General features: G+C 37.7%; 1 protein-coding gene across 7 annotated transcripts in view; it reads right to left on the bottom strand.

Moving 5' to 3' along the window:
* Positions 1-16616, bottom strand: part of CTNNBL1 (catenin beta like 1) — a 229841-nt gene that overhangs the window by 164902 nt on the left and 48323 nt on the right. The window lies entirely within an intron of this gene.

The following is a 16616-nucleotide window of genomic DNA, read 5'->3' as shown; positions in this document are numbered from 1 at the left end:
AACTTGCTTGATCCTACAATAATGTCTTCAAACTGGAAATCTGCAGCTCCCCAGCAGGTAAGAACTTCAGCCCCTCGGGAGCACTAATTCTTTTAGGTTCATAAAACCAGGCCTGCTGTGATTTTGATTAGCGTGAGCTTGCTGCAGCAGCCAAGTTAGGCAGACTCGCCATGAAAAGCAGATTTCAGGATTGTTTATTCATTGGGGGCAGAGGAAAAAGGCGGTGGACTACTATTAAAAGGAAAAAAAGAAAACAGTGCCATAATCATGAAATGCAAAATGGATGCTGAGTGGCAACCTCTCTTTTACACGTATCTCCCAATGCACATATAAACTCATTCCTTTGAAATACACATTATAGTCATACCTAGGAAAATCTTTCTACCTCTAATAAAATCTAGTGAACTGGCACCTTCCTCTGAGGGATCTAAAGTAGGTCCTTTCATCTTTACCACAATCCTGTAGTTGGTATCATCATTTCTATTTTACAAATGGAGAAATAGTATATTCAAGATTGTACAGTAAGAACTACTACAAAGACCCAAGATTCTCCACTTCCTAAGTCTGCTTTGTCCAGATCTGAAGGGCCTTCCCAAGATAGTAGTTTTTGAAGCTGCTTTTTAGAGAGCACTCAATCAACAATGATTTTTTCAACCCATACCTCCAACAGACTCTGTGCAGAATAGTCAATATGAGCGGGTTTGGGGAAGAACAGAAACATTCATTTATCAATCAGTTAAGCATTTCTTAATCCCCTACTAAATCCTGGAAGTTAAGGATACAGAGACAAACATGAAACAGTCCCTGCCCTCCAGGAACTTAACATTTTACATTTTACTTAACATTTAACATGAACATGTATAAGTATATATATAAAATATATACAAGTAAAAACAACAATAAAGAGAAGGGAGGGCACTAACTCTAGAGGAATTTAGAAAGCCTCCTACAGATGATATAAATATAAACCGTGTCATTACCTGGTCAAGCTAAACAAAAGGTTAGTCACAGAGCTAAATAAGGCCTTAAGAGAGATCATCCTGAGTCTGATCAAGCAACACATAAATCACCTGAAAGAGAATTATCTTCTTCATGCTGTTGAAATAAGTGCCATCCAATGGTAAGTGCAGAGCATCACTCTGCGACCCCTCTCTCTCCACTCAACACTCCCCAGACCATAGGGAGGATTCTGGTTTATTTGGAACCAAACCTCAAGATTATGGATAGCATTCAACATTAAATCATGAGAAAATGAAGTGGTATGAGGGAAAGAACACTGATTTGGAGGGAGAGAACCTGAGTTGAAATCTAGTTCTGCCACCTACTACTGCAAGACCCTGAGCAAGTCACTTTAATTTTTTGAGTCCTAGTTTCCTATAAAATGGAAGGGCTGGATCAGAAGATCTCTAAAGTCTCTTTCTGGCCCCAAATTCTTTAATATCATGACCCTGAAAGTCTAAGCCTTAACTACACCAGAAGAATTTGGGGAAATTCAATTCAAGACACATTTATAAAGCGGCTGCTAAATGCATGGCACCATACTAAGCAATGCAGAAAATTAGATACAAAGTACATAGTTCTCGCCCTAATGATTTTAAAATCTAGTGGAATTTTATATTCTAAGACCCATTATTACTTTTCTTCTCTGGACCTATTTGCTCATCTGTAAACTGGGAAGGTTGGATTTTATTTCTAAGATTCATTCTAGCTCTATAACATTTCGTGTTTAATCTCTACCCCAGTCCCAAAAGAAAACCCAGTCATTAACAGTAGCAACCAGCAGAAGAAAGGTATAGACAAGTCCTACTAACCCAGAAGCCATCCGAAGAAAATTACCACTTCCAAAAAGACAAAGAAAAACAACAGAAGTGTAGCAGGAAGCAAATATCAAACTATTTCTCACTACAAGGGACACCCAAAGAAAAGTAGATGGCACTAATACCTGTCCTTTTACTTTGTTGTACAAGACCAATTCCAAGAAGTTTATTTAAGCTCCTGAGAGAAGAGAATGCTTCATTCTTTATATCTGTATCCCCATTTCCAAGAACACTGTCTAGTACATAGTAAGTATTTTAAAAATGCTTGTTGATTGATTCATACTAGTCACCTTTGAGGATTTGTTTTTGGTATTTTGCAAAATGTTTGGAAACCCTCAAGATTAAGAAACATCAGGAGAAATTGCTTTTAATAAAGTCATCTTTTTAATTCTGCTGCCCACAAGACTAGAAAAAATAATTAACTGTTAATATCTATAATACCAATACACTGATCTAGACATACAAAATTCGAAACTCCCTATATTTTAGGACTATTGTACAGTGATAACATCTGCTGACTATTTGTTGGGTTCCAACCTGAGAGCTGGGCAACCTTCAAAGATACGTAGATTTCTAAACTGACAAAACTTATGAGAGGTTTCATAATTTCTGAGAACTAAAAGCATTTTATAAAAAAACATTCCCACTGAAAACAGAAATAAGATTTCTCACATAAAAGCTCTGAAAGAGTTAAAAATTAAATATGCATTTATTTGCCTAAGCTACTCCCTGAATACTCAGACAATATCCAACCTAAGCTCCAGGTTTTCATTTTTATCTCTCTCTCTTTCCTTTTTTTTTTTTCTTAATTAAAAAGCAGTGAGAGGCTATAGCTATAATGAGGGGCTATGGGAACATGCAGTTATATTGGGTTTAAAGTAATGTACCATAAGAAGAGGCTACATCACCAGAACGAATCCTAAATTAAAACTCCACTATGAAACCAACTCCATTTCCTTTGAGTATGCAATCTATATTATCAGCATTTACGATCTGTTTCGACCTCAATTACAATTTGGGGCAAGCGGGTGTGAAAAAAGAGATCTCTATAACATGCAATAAGAGTATCATTATGATAAATAATGAAAATACACAGAATGCAATTATTAACACAAAGACTACATTTGTATCAGAATATAACTGTAAGTAATGGCATGGAGGGAGAAATGAAAAGGAGGAAAAGAAGACCAAAATTAATATATACGAAGATAGAGGGTAAAAAGGTAAATCTATATCTCAAGTCCAGAAGGAGATTTTACTACCTCTTCTAAATTCTTAAGGCTTCTTCTGATAAAAGTGTTTATAATGTATTAATAAACAAGGATATTTAAAAAGCAATAAATTTCTGCTTACATAGACAATATAATGCTGATTTTGATTGCATGCTGACTTCTATAAAAAAGTATAACTAAATTTTAAAAACAAGAGGTATATTCATAAGGGCATTTTAATTTTAGCAAAAAGGAAAAAATAAGTTTTTAATTTTTATTATTTATTTTGAATTTTAACAAAATTTTAATAAAATGGGCATTTCCATACATTTAGTGTAACAAGAAGATTATACATAAAAGTCCAGATCCCTGTTATGTATAGTTTGTCCTTCAAATATACAATAATTTCAATGAATCATTTTCAAACCCATCTTTGTAATTCTTTCTGGCCTTCCTAGTATCCTTTTCAACACACACACACACACACACACACACACACACACACACACACACACAACTTTTTTTCAGTGATCCTTTTTTGTTTGCTACCATATACCTGTCTCTCCCTCTGCCTGCCATTCCACCCTGGAACGGAAGAATAAAGAAAAATCTCTCCCTTGGGACAAATATACATAGTCAAGCAAAACAAATTCCTATACTGACTATATCTTAAAATATGTGCTTTATTCTAGATCTTGAGTCCAGTCACTCTCAATAAAGACGTGGGGAGCAGTCTGCAATTATGGTTTGTCACTGCACTGAGAAGAATTAAAATTGTTTGTCTTTACAAAGTTGTTGTTACTGTATAAACTGTTCTCCTGGGTTTGCTCACTTTATTCTTAGCATTTATGTAAGTCATCACAAGTTTTCCTAAAACTATTCCCTTCACCAGTTCTGATAACACATTAATATTCTATTATATTCATCTACCTTAAGTTGTTTATTAGTTGTTCATAGTTTTCAGTTCTTTTATATAATGAAAAAAAAAAGCTGCTATACATATTTTTCTATATACAGGTCCTTTTCCCGTTTTTAAAAAAAAGTCTTTTGGGGTAAAGGCCTGAGCAGCAACAGTATTGGGCCAAAAAGCACACACAGTTTTGTGACTTTTTTAGCATAGTTGCAACCTGAAAAGTGGGAACAATTTTGAAGTGATATAAACTAAATGTGTAATGTTGGAATTTCTGCCATGACCAAATGACTGTAGCTATATTCAAAGTGTAGTGTCAGGCAATAAAACATTTATTAAGCATCTACTATGTGCCAGGTTGTGTTAAGTGCTGGAGACACAGAAAAAGATATACAACAGTCCCTATTCTGAAACAGTTCACATTGTAATTGGGGAAGCAACTTTCAAACACCTATATACTATCAAGATGTATAAATGTTAAATTAAACATAATCAATAAAGGGAAGATACTAGCATTAAGGAGGCTGGTGAGATTTTAGCTGGGACCTGAAGGAAGCCAGAAGGCAGAGAAGAGGAGGGAGAGCATTCCAGAAATGGAGGACAGTCAGTGAAATGTCCCACCACAAGACAGAATATCTTGTATAGAGATCTGTGTCACTGGATCTCAGAGAATATGAAGGTAAGGTGTAAGAAGGGTGGGGAGGAGAGGATTAATGAAAGGTTTTGAACATCAAAAAGAAGATTTCATTTTTGAGCCTGAAAGTTACAGGGAAGCTTTAGAGTTTGTTGAGTGGGGGGAGGAGGGAGGTGGAGTGACATCTTAAGACCTTTGCTTTAGAAAGATCGCTTTGATCACTGAGTGGAAGATGGACTGCAGGAAGGAGAGCCTTGTGGCACAGAGACCAACCAGCAGGCTACTACAATAATTCCTGAGAGAGGTGATGAGGGCCTGACACACCAGGGTCACAGCAACGTCAGAGGGCATTTAAAGATGTCTGAGGAGAATAGCCTATGTTAGGGATACTGAAAAAAATCAAACACATTAATACGATTTAGCAGAGCTATGAATTGCTCCAAATATTCTGAGAAGCAATATGGAGTTTCACATTTTTTTAAAAATTGACTAAAACATCTATACCCAAAGACCTCACTGCTAAAAGGACCTCTCTGCACCCTATCTGCCCCCTCCCCCGCAAAAGGCAGACAGAAAGATCTTATACATCAAAATATCCATAGTAACACTTTTTTGTGTTAGAGAAGCACTAGAAACAAAGCAAAAGTCAACCTACTGGGTGAATACCTAAAGAAGCTGTGGTATGTGAATGTTCTAGAATATTACTGTCATAAAACACTATAAATATGAAGAATTCAGAGAATAATAAAAAGTAAGCTTAACAAGCATTTATTGAGCACTTACAAAGTAAGAAGCACTGCATTAAGGGCTTGTGATTCAAGGAAATGCAAAAACAGAGTCCCTTCAAAAAGCTCACTTTTTTTTTAAAATTTAATTTTATGTATTTTTTTTAATGTTCTACAATCATTACCATAAAACACAGATTTTAACCCCCCACACCTACCCTCCTCCTCCCCCCTCCCTCGCCAAGACGGCATACAAGTCTATATAGGATCTACATATACTTTCCTATTGAATACATTTTCACTACAGTCATTCTATGTAGATGAACTAGAATAAATGGAAGAAATCACATAACAAATCAAAACATAATACACGAACACACACACACATGATCTGCTACATTCTGTGAATGAATTCCATAGTTCTTTCTGAGTGTGGAAGGCATTTTGCCTTAGAAAACCACTGGGAAATTTTTTTTTTTTAAGTTCTTATGTTATTACGAAGTTCCAAGTCTACCATAAAAAACTCTCGCACACTGTGGTCGTTGCTATGCACAAAGTTCTCCTGGTTCTGCTCCTTTCACTCAGCATCAGATCATATAAGTCCCTCCAGGTCTCCCTGAAGTCTTCTTGTTCATCATTTCTTATGGCACAATAGTACTCCATTACATTCATATACCATAATTTATTCAGCCATTCCCCAACTGAAGGGCAAAAGCTCACATTCTAAAAGAGAGGACAGCATGCAAATAGCAAACAAGTAACAAGTATTTAGGAAGCACTTACAATGTACCAGACATAGTGTAAAGTGTTGGGTATACAAAGCAGGGTTTTAAAAAGGTACATACGATATACATACACACACACACACAAGTAAATAAATAAAATCTTGAAGGAGGCCAAGGAAGCCAGGACACTGGAGAGAATTCCAGGCATGGGAGCCAGAATCAAAAAGATAAAGTTGAGTGATAGAAGTGTCATGTGGGAGGATTTCCCTATAGGGATGAAATCATAGGTGCACGTACAAGTTGGGTTTTTGTTTTTTTTTTTTTAATAAAGGCACAGATATTTGTTTGTTTTGGGGGTAGGTTTCAGTTATCATGTCAGTTTTGCTTAACTGCTTCTACTCTACTCTTATCATTATTATTTGTTAAAAGGGATAACATAAGAGGGCGAGAGGATGGATACATTTGGAAATGAAAGTGATGTAAAAACAAAAGATACTTGTAGCAATTTAAAACAAAAATAAAGGGTAAAGTGCAGTCTATCCCTCCTAGAGAAGGCTCTTCACATTCTGGTAGGGGGCAGGGAGCACTAACTGGGAGTTCAATGTGAAAAAAATCATAAAAGGATCAGAAGAGGCAGAAAGGAGACTGGAGAGTAAAAAAGTGTGAAAAAGAAGAGGAAGAAATTTAAAAGGAACAAACTAAACATATGGAGCCTAAAAACAAATTTTGGGCTCTTGAATGGATTCTCTGAAGAGAAAGAGTCTCATTTGTCCTTCAAGGAATGATGAAGTCTACTCCATGTGTTCTGTCAGATAAAAGATCATCCAGGAAAGGCCAAAGCAAGAAGAGAAAATTAGTGGTGACTCCACAGTAGTTAGTTATCTGTTGCCTGCCTCTTGCCTGGATTACTTTCCTCATCTGCCATTTTCCTATTCTAGAAGAACTTCAACCCTGAGGTTATACTTATCTAATTGGTGATTCCATGGCCAGAACTACCATTTTAGGAAAGATTTCAACCTTGAAAGCACCTCACTCACTCTCCATACTTCTTCCTTGCTACTGCCTTGCCCTAGGTCTTTGGGGGGAGAGAAAAGAGAAAAGCAAGGAAGGAAGTAGAGAATAAAGGTGGGAGGGAGAGAGGGAGAGAAGAAGAGAGGGAAGGAAGGAAGGGAGGGAGGGAGGGAGGAAGGAAGGAAGGAAGGAAGAAAGGAAGGAAGGAAGGAAGGAAGGGAGGGAGGGAGGGAGGAAGGAAAATTTCTGCACTCAACAAGCTATAGTGATGGAGGGACGACATGATCCAGACACCTACTGAAGTTTTCCCTCTCAACATCTGTCTCTCTCTCCTCTTTGCCAAAGGCAAGGGTCACTAATAATTTTTTGACTTGTCTTAACGATCACTATATCTTGCAAAAGGTAAAGGAACCAACAAAGAGGAATTCTATTCTGGATCTGACAAACTTCAAAGGAGTTTGAAAAGAAAAAAACAGATAAAATTTAATGGACTAAAATTCTACAAAGAAAACAACCCATGAAAGGAATTAGTTCTCAAGAATGAAATACTGAATACAGTTAAAAGAAACAATGTGAAAAAGGAGGAAAAATAGCCTGCAGAGACTATTGTAGATTGATATACAGAACTTACCTACTGGAGTAGGTAAACTGGAGTTTAGGAAGACTTGTAAAGAAGAGGCAAATGAGCTAGAAGATGGATAGCAAAGTGTGTCCCAACACTGTCAGAAGTGCCAAGAGCATGAATATTTAGAACAAGTTGAGATAGTGAGGAATGTGAAGGATCACAAAAAAGGGTTTTTGAGGGTGAGGGGAGAAATGAGGAGTGCCAAAGGAGACATAGGACCACTACTCTGGATGGATGGAAGAAAGGATGATAACTGACAATTGCAAGAAGGCAGAGCAGCTCATTGTTTATTGGGCTTCTGTTTTTCCTGGCAAGGAGCCTGACTTTTGCATTAGAAAGAACAAAAAATGGCTAATGAGGAACTGACACTCAAGATGAGTACAGGTACAAAAAAGAGTACCCTCAATGCCCCTGAAAATTATAATGATCTGCCCCAGTCAAACGACATCCTCAGGTACCAAGATAACTAGGAAATAATCAGTAAGCCTATCTGTGATACCTGAAAGATTTTGGAGAACTGGAAAAGTATTTCAAGACTAGAGACGGGCAAATGTCTTGAAGTTTTTAAAGGGGAAGGAACACAGAAAGAACAGAAATTGCAGTTATGAGTCAGTGAGCTTGACTTTGACTCCTGGCAAAATTCTAAAAGGCAGAAACAAGGGGAGGGTGAGAGAGCATCTAGAAAAGTAATCAGAGATCACAAAAAGCCAGCATGGCTTAATCAAAACAGGTTATGTCAGAATAACTTTATTTTCTATTTTGACATGTATACTAAACTGGTAGATCAAAGGAAGGAGGATGATATAGTTTTCCTACATTTAACAAAGCATTTGTAAAAGTCTCTCAAGCCAGTCTTATGAAAAAGATGGTGACCTGTGAGCTAGATGACAATGTAATTAGATGGATCTGGAACTGGTTGAATAGCCTGATTCACAGAATCATAAAATTTCACAGTTGGAAAGGATTCCAGGATATCTAGTTCAATCTACATCTTAAAAAGTATCCCCTCTATAACTTAACTGGCAGGTGGTAGGTTGGTCAGTCTTCGGTTAAAGACCTCAAGTAGGGAGTGGAGAACCTAGTACCTCCTCCCAAGGCAGCCCATTCTACCATGGGATAGCGCTAAAGGTTCGGAAGTTTTTCCTAACATTAAACCTCAATTTACTTCTTTGCAACTTCTACCTTCTGATTTTAGTTCTACCTTCTCAGCGCAAGCAGAACAGATTTTCAAATTCTTGAAAACAGTTCTCATGTCCCCTTGTTTTATCTTCTCCAAACTAAACATCTCACGCTTTCAACTCATCTTTAAATGAATGGAAGCATGATGTCACAGAAAGATCACTGGATTCAGTAGTCAGAAAGAGCTGGGTTCAAACCCTACCTCAGACAAGTGTATGGCCTTGGACAAGTCATTTAACCTCTTTCTCTGTGTCTGTTTCCTCAGTACAAATGAAAGGACTGGACTCAAAAACCTTTAAAATCCCTCCTATTTCTAAATGATTCCTCATGACATTAATTTTAGATCATTCACCATGCTGGTTGTCCCACATCTGGTCAATTTCAAGCTTAGCAGGGATCTTCATAAAATGCAGAACCTGGAATACTGCGGATGTAATCTGACTAAGGCAAAGTGCAGCAGGTCTATCACCTCATTTTCCTGAAAGCTATAATTCTTTTAATGCAATCTAATATTGCACTTATTTTCTGGGCTGTCATATCCCACTGCTAATTCACATTAAGTCTAGAGTCTATTAGAAACCCAGATCTTCTATAACTAAACTGCTGACTAGCTATATCTCCCTATCTTATATTTATACAGTCAAACTTTTTAACTAATTGTAGAAAAGCCCACCTTTAAATGCATTCTGAATTATTAACACTGTTTCAAAGACTAGCTATTAGGGTCCCATGTCAACTTGGAAATTTTCAGTGGAGTATCCCATGATAAATAGTATGGATAAAGGTACATATGGAATGTTTATTAAATTTGCAGAAGGCACAAAGAGATAGCTAAAACCCTGAATGACAAAACCAGATCCAAAAAAGAACTTAACAGCAAAAGCATAAATGGAACTAACACAAATATCAAAGACCAGCAGTCTTGCATTTCTAATGGATAAAGAGTCAAAGTATATGAACAAGCATTCTCAAAAGAAATTCACACTTATTAACAACCATATGAAAGACTGCTCCACATCACTAAAAATAAAGAGAAATTTAAATTTAAAAAAAAAACCTCTGACATTTTGTCTCATACTCACAAATTTACAAAGATGAGAAAAAACTGAAACTAGTCCAATGACTTGCAGAGTCATTGACATACCAATACATTGGTGGTGGTAAATTAATCTAACTATTCTGAAAAACAGTTTGGAATTATGCTTTTAAAAAGTGACTAAAATACCCAAGCCTTCTGATATAGCGATTCCAATGCTAAGCACTATACTATCACTACCAACACTACCACTACCACCACCCTAGGAAATAAAAAAGCAAGGGTCCTCTATTCTCCAAAACATTTATAGCAGCACTAATTTGTAATAGCCAAGAACTGGAAATGAAAACAGATGCTCACTGATTGGGAAAAGGTCAAAGAAATTGTGGCATAAGAATGAAATGGAATATGACAGCTAAAAAAAATGCTAAATACCAAAAAAAAAAAACAAAGAAAAAGGAAAAAAGGTACGGAGAAACATAGGAAGACTTCTATAAACTGATACAAAGTGAAATACGCAGAATGAAGAAAACAATTTACATGACTATAAAAATGTCAATGGAAAGAACAACAAAAAATCAAAACTGAATGTTATGCAATCATACTGACAACACTGTCTCCAAAAAAAAAAAAAAGACAGAATGTTACCTCTCTCCTTTCTTTGCAAAGTGGAGAACTATGGGTATAGAAAATATATGTATATGTGTGTACATACACACATACACATACATGTGCATACATATATACATATATATTACTAGATTTTGATCGTATTTATTAATTTTGCTGAACTGCTTTTTTTTTCTTTGTTCTGATAAGGGTGAGTGGAGGGCAAGAAATACTGTACTGGGAAATGAAATTGATATAAAAACCAAAGATAGTAACCATAATTTAACTGGCATCAATCTAAAGTCTTAGACTTATGGCTAAAAAGGTTAACTTACAGTTTAAAAAGACTTCACAAATAAAAAATATGGGAGTTACAACTACATAGCAGGTTAAAAAAAGATATAGAGGTTTTAGTGAACTGCAAGTTTATGTTAAGTCAACAATGCAGTAGGAAAGCCAAAATAAAGCTAATGTGTGAAGCACAGATTGCTGGAAAAGGGAAGACTATCCCTCTACACTTTTCCCTGGTCAGATCTGATCTGGAGTTACATGTTCAACTACGGAAGCCATATTTTAGGAAAGACAAAGAAAAGCTAGGAAGTGTCCAAAGGAGCACAACCAAGTGGGGAAAGAATCTCAAATTCATGCCATTAATAACAATCAATTCAAAGAACTTATTATGTTTGACCAGGAAGTAAAAAAAAAGACTCAGTGGTGACATGATAGCTGTGTTCAAATATCTGAAAGAATGTTTTGGAGAAAAAGGAACCAGACTTCTGCTTGGCCCTAGCAGGGAAAACCAGGAGCAACTGGTGGACATTGCAGAGAGGAAAATTTAGGCTTGATTTAAAGGGAAATGCACCAATAATCGGAGGTATTCAGAAGTGGAATACCTTAGGAAGCAGCAAGTTCCCCTCACTTGGGATACTCAAGCAAATAATGGATGACGTTGTCAGATATGCTATAGAAACAAACTACAGGGTGCATAGTGGATTGGGTTAGATGACCCCTAAGGTCCCTTAAAATTCTGAAATTCTGTAATTATGTGTGAAAATAACCTCAATTCTATGAAAAAAACTAGAAAAAAAATTGAGGATGCAAAGTCACACACATTTTTTACAGAAAATCAGACAACTTCAGAAAAGAATCAAAAAAAACCCCAAATACCAGGCAATAAGATTTATTTTGTTTAAATAACTGAGAAGAACCTTTGAGATCATCTAGTTTAACACCTACATTTTAGTAATTAGAAAAGGAAGGCCCAAAGATATTGAATGACTAAGATCATAAACAATGTCAACTGGGACTACAGTTCTGGTCTCCTGACTTTCAGTTCTGTGAATGTTCTTTCCATTACTCCAAACCAACTCAAATTGAAGGGTTGGGAATTAAAGATACGTAAAAAGGGGAAGGTTTACAAATGAACTAAAAATCACAAAATTACTTAAGGCTGTAAGAGTTGAGGGTACACGCTGATATTCTGAGGAAGAGGATGAGGAAAGGGGAGAAAAGGAAGAGGTAGCTACAAACAACAATTTGGGTTTCTCCCTTGAAAAAAAGGTCTACAATCACTATGAGGAGGCAATGAGGATGAATTTTTGAGTTCTTCAGTGAGAATTTCAAAAAAATTTTTTTTGCATTTGTAACATCTGATTTCCCAATATCCCTGTAACATCTGAAAAGGGTCAGATGGCATAACACACATGAGATACATGTATATGAAATACACACATACAGTAAGATATGTGAGTTTAAAACATCCTGATTTGGGGAGAGGAGGGATAGGGCAATGTTGCAGAAGTTTTTTGTTTTTAGTTTCCAGATGCTCCTTGAAATAAAAGAAGTTCCATGCAGTGACACAAATAATGTACAAGATTCACTGGTCTGACAACATTTAAAATACTTATGAACCATTTACTGTTAACTTCTCCTATCACCATTTGTCAGACTAAAGTAGAGGTTAGAAACATTCATTTTGCCAGACTGCAGTGAATGGCCTGACCCAGAAGTTGTAAGTGATCTGCAATAATGAGTTTTCCCTTTCCCTTGCTGTATGTATTCACTGATGACATTTTGCAACTAGGACTTCTGGCTTAATCAATATTTGCTGTTAAAAGAAAGAAAAAATCATCCAAAGTTAACAATCAGGATTCCACTGCAAATTTGCTTAAAGTACCAAACGTAAAATATTGAATAATCCCTAATGCAACACAACCTGAGCCCAAAACCTAAATTTACAATAGAAAACTGTGAAAGCCAAAATAAAAAATCCAATCTTATATTTAACACTACCTTACTGAACAGTGTTATCTACCATATATTCATATGCAAGTGTGCCTTTCTTCTAAAATGTCTCAAAACTTTACGGCAGAATCCAGTGTGTTATAGTCATTTCTATTCCAATTTTGCTACCATTCATTCAACAAGGATTTATTAAGCACCTATTATCTACAAAGCAGGTATGAAGCTAGTCACTAAGAACAGAGACCAAAAAATGACACAGAAAGAGAAGAAACAACCAACAATTACCAACTGCCCTGAGTCAAAAAACAAAAGCAAAGAACAAATTCACTACAAGCTTTAAAATAAAAATGCAGTTTTTAAAATACTCAATTCTAAGGGGCAGTGCAAGACAGTGGAGTAGAAAGACGCACCTACTCTAGCTTTTCCCTCACAGCTCATAAAATACCTGTAAAAAATGACTCTAAACAAATTCTAGAGCAGCAGAACCACAAAACAACAGAGTGAAAGAGATTTCCAGCCCAAAGTAGCCTGAAAGGCCGACAAAAACGGTCTATCGCACAGGGTGTGGAGCGCAGCCCACAGAGCCCAGCCCAGCCTCACCCCGAGGTACCAGCAGGAACAGGACCAGAACAGGCCTCTGAGGTGGAATCCCATGCAGCAGCTTCAGTTCTCAGATCCCTCAACTCACAAACACCAAAGACAGCTTCAAAGATCAGTGAGAAAGTTTTTTCACCTGGGTGAAAAGGGAGCAGGGTCCTCCCATAGGTCCAGCCCCAGGCGGCTGCGAAGGAAGCAGCAGTGTCCATTTTTGGAGCCCTCAGCCTAAAGCCCCTGGAGGAACTGAAACCTTGATCTGGGTCTCAACCCTGAGTGAGCCCAGGCAGCCCTGGGGTAAGGAAGAGTGCTGGCTGACGTGGTGGAGCTGGTGGAGGCTCTGGAAAGGGAATTCTACTTACAGATCGTGGGCAGAGAAGCTTTGGTAGCTCCCAGACTAGAGCACAGGCCAGAAGAGGAGTAAACTCCTCTCCCTTGATTTTGCCACCATGGAGGAAATGAGAACTTACAGGTCCCAAGTATACCCCCCTCTTGACAAAGGACTCAAAAGTCAAGTAACTGGCTGGGAATATGCCCAAAAAAAAAGAGAAAAAAATAAGACTAAAGAAGGCTACTTTCTTGTTGAATAGGTATTTTCTTCCATTCTTTGAGATGAGGAAAAACAATGCTTACCATCAGAGGAAGATATAAAAGTCAATGCTTCTGCATCCAAAACCTTCAAAATAAACATACAACGGTCTCAGGCCATGGAAGAGCTCAATAAGGATTTTGAAAATTAAGGAAGAGAGGTAGAGGAAAAATTGGGAAGAGAAATGAGAGCAATACAAGAAAATCATGAAAAACAAGTTAAAAGCTTGCTAAAGGAGACCCCAAAAAATGCTGAAGAAAATAACACCATTAAAAATAGGCTAACTCAATTGGAAGAAGAGTTCCAAAAAGCCAATGAGGAGAAGAGTGCTTTAAAAAGCAGAATTAGTCAAATGGAAAAGGAGGTTCAAAAGTTCATGGAAGAAAATAGTTCTTTAAAAATGAGAATGGAGCAGAAGAAAGCTAATGACTTTATGAGAAACCAAGAAATTACAAAACAAAACCAAAAGAATGAAAAAATGGAAGATAATGTGAAATATCTCAATGGAAAAACAACTGACCTGGAAAACAGATCCAGGAGAGACAATTTAAAAATTATGGGGTTACCTAAAAGCCAGGATCAAAAATAGAGCCTACACATCATCTTCCATAAAATTATCAAGGAAAGCTGCCCTGATATTCTAGAACCAGAGAGCAAAATAAATACTGAAAGAATCCACCGATCACCTCCTGAAAGAGATCCAAAAGAAGAAACTCCTAGCAATATTGTAGTCAAATTCCAGAGTTCCCAGGTCAAGGAGTTACAAATATTGTCTTTCCATGTAGGAATGTAAACAGTTCAACTTTATTAAGTCCCTTATGACTTCTCTTTGCTGTTTACCTTTTCATGCTTTTCTTCATTCTTGTGTTTGAAGGTCAAATTTTCTTTTCACCTCTGGTCTTTTCATCAAGAATGCTTGAAAGTCCTCTATTTCATTGAAACACCATTTTTTCCCCTGAAGTATTATACTCAGTTTTGCTGGGTAGGTGATTCTTGGTTTTAGTCCTAGTTCCTTTGACTTCTGGAATATCATATTCCAAGCCCTTTGGATCCCTTAATGTAGAAGCTGCTGGATCTTGTGTTATCATGATTGTATTTCCACAATACTTGAATTGTTTCTTTCTAGCTGCTTGCAATATTTTCTCCTTGACCTGGGAACTCTGGAATTTGGCCACAATGTTCCTAGGAGTTTCTCTTCTTGGATCTCTTTCAGGAGGTGATCAGTGGATTCTTTCAATATTTATTTTGCCCTCTGGTTCTAGAATCTCAGGGCAGTCTTCCTTGATAATTTCATGCAAGATGATGTCTAGGCTCTTTTTTTGATCATGGCTTTCAGGTAGGCCCATAATTTTTAAATTGTGTCTCCTGGATCTGCTTTCCAGGTCAGTTGTTTTTCCAATGAGATATTTCACATTCTCTTCCATTTTTTCATTCTTTTGGTTTTGTTTTGTGATTTCTTGGTTTCTCATAAAGTCATTGGCCTCCATCAGTTTCATTCTAATTTTGAAAGAACTATTTTCTTCAGTGAGCTTTTGGACCTCCTTTTCCATTTGGCTAATTCTGCTTTTTAAAACATTCTTCTCCTCATTGGCTTTTTGAACCTCTTTTGCCAATTGAGTTAGTCTATTTTTCAAGGTGTTATTTTCTTCAGCATTTTTTGGGGTCTCCTTTAGCAAGCTGTTGACCTGCCTTTCATAATTTTCTTGCACCTCTCTCATTTCTTTTCCCAATTTTTCCTCCACCTCTCTAACTTGATTTTCAAAATCCTTTGTGAGCTCTTCCATGGCCTGAGCCCACTGAATATTTATTTTGGATGTTTGGGATACAGAAGCCTTGACTTCTATGTCTTTCCCTGATGGTAAGCATTGTTCTTTCTCATCCAAAAGGATGGGAGGAGATATCTATTCACCAAGAAAGTAACCTTCTACAGTCTTATTTTTTTCCCTTTTTTGGGCATTTTCCCAACCAGTTACTTGACTTTTGGGTCCTTTGTCAAGAGTACGGTATATGCTGGGAATCTGTGAGATCTCAGTTCCTCCAAGGTGGCACAATCAAGCGTGTACTGGTCTGGATGCAGAGAGGGATTTTTGTGCCCAGAATCTTAGCAGATACCTCTCAACAGCTACTTGGCCTCCAGTTCCGCAAAGTCAACACTGGGGGCTGATTTTCAGATGAGCTAGATGGGCAGGGCCACCATTCAGCGTGAGACAAAGATCAGCTTGGCCAGGGCCTCCACCCAGGGCTGAGGTAAGACTCAGCTCTTTTGTGCCCCCAGGGGTTTTTACGCTCCAACAATGGAGGGTCTGTACAGGCTGCTGTGCAGGTTCTGTGGCTGCTGCCTGCTGCTGGAGCTATGGGAAGGCCCTTCTCCCTTCCTGGCCAGCTGATAAAACCCCGTCACTGACCTTTGGTGCCTGTGGCCTGAGGGATCTGAGGACGCTTTGCTGCGATTGGAGATTCTGCCCCCGAGGTGTCCTCCTCCCAGAGTCTTGTTGTGCTGGGTGGCCAATGCTGGGCTGGGCTCTGCGCTCAGCTTCGCATCTGGTGCAACTGACGTTTCCGTGGGCCTTTCAGGTCACCGTGGGCTGGAAATCTCCTCCACTCTGTTGTTCTCCACTTCTGCTGCTCCAAAATTTGTTGAGAGTCCCTCTCCACAGGTATTTTATGGGCTGTGGGGAGGACCTTCCGTAAATGTGTCTTTCTAGTC

This window comes from Notamacropus eugenii, chromosome 1, assembly GCF_028372415.1.
Source record: "Notamacropus eugenii isolate mMacEug1 chromosome 1, mMacEug1.pri_v2, whole genome shotgun sequence".
NCBI lineage: Eukaryota > Metazoa > Chordata > Mammalia > Diprotodontia > Macropodidae > Notamacropus > Notamacropus eugenii.
This window is presented reverse-complemented; position numbering and strand designations above follow the sequence as displayed.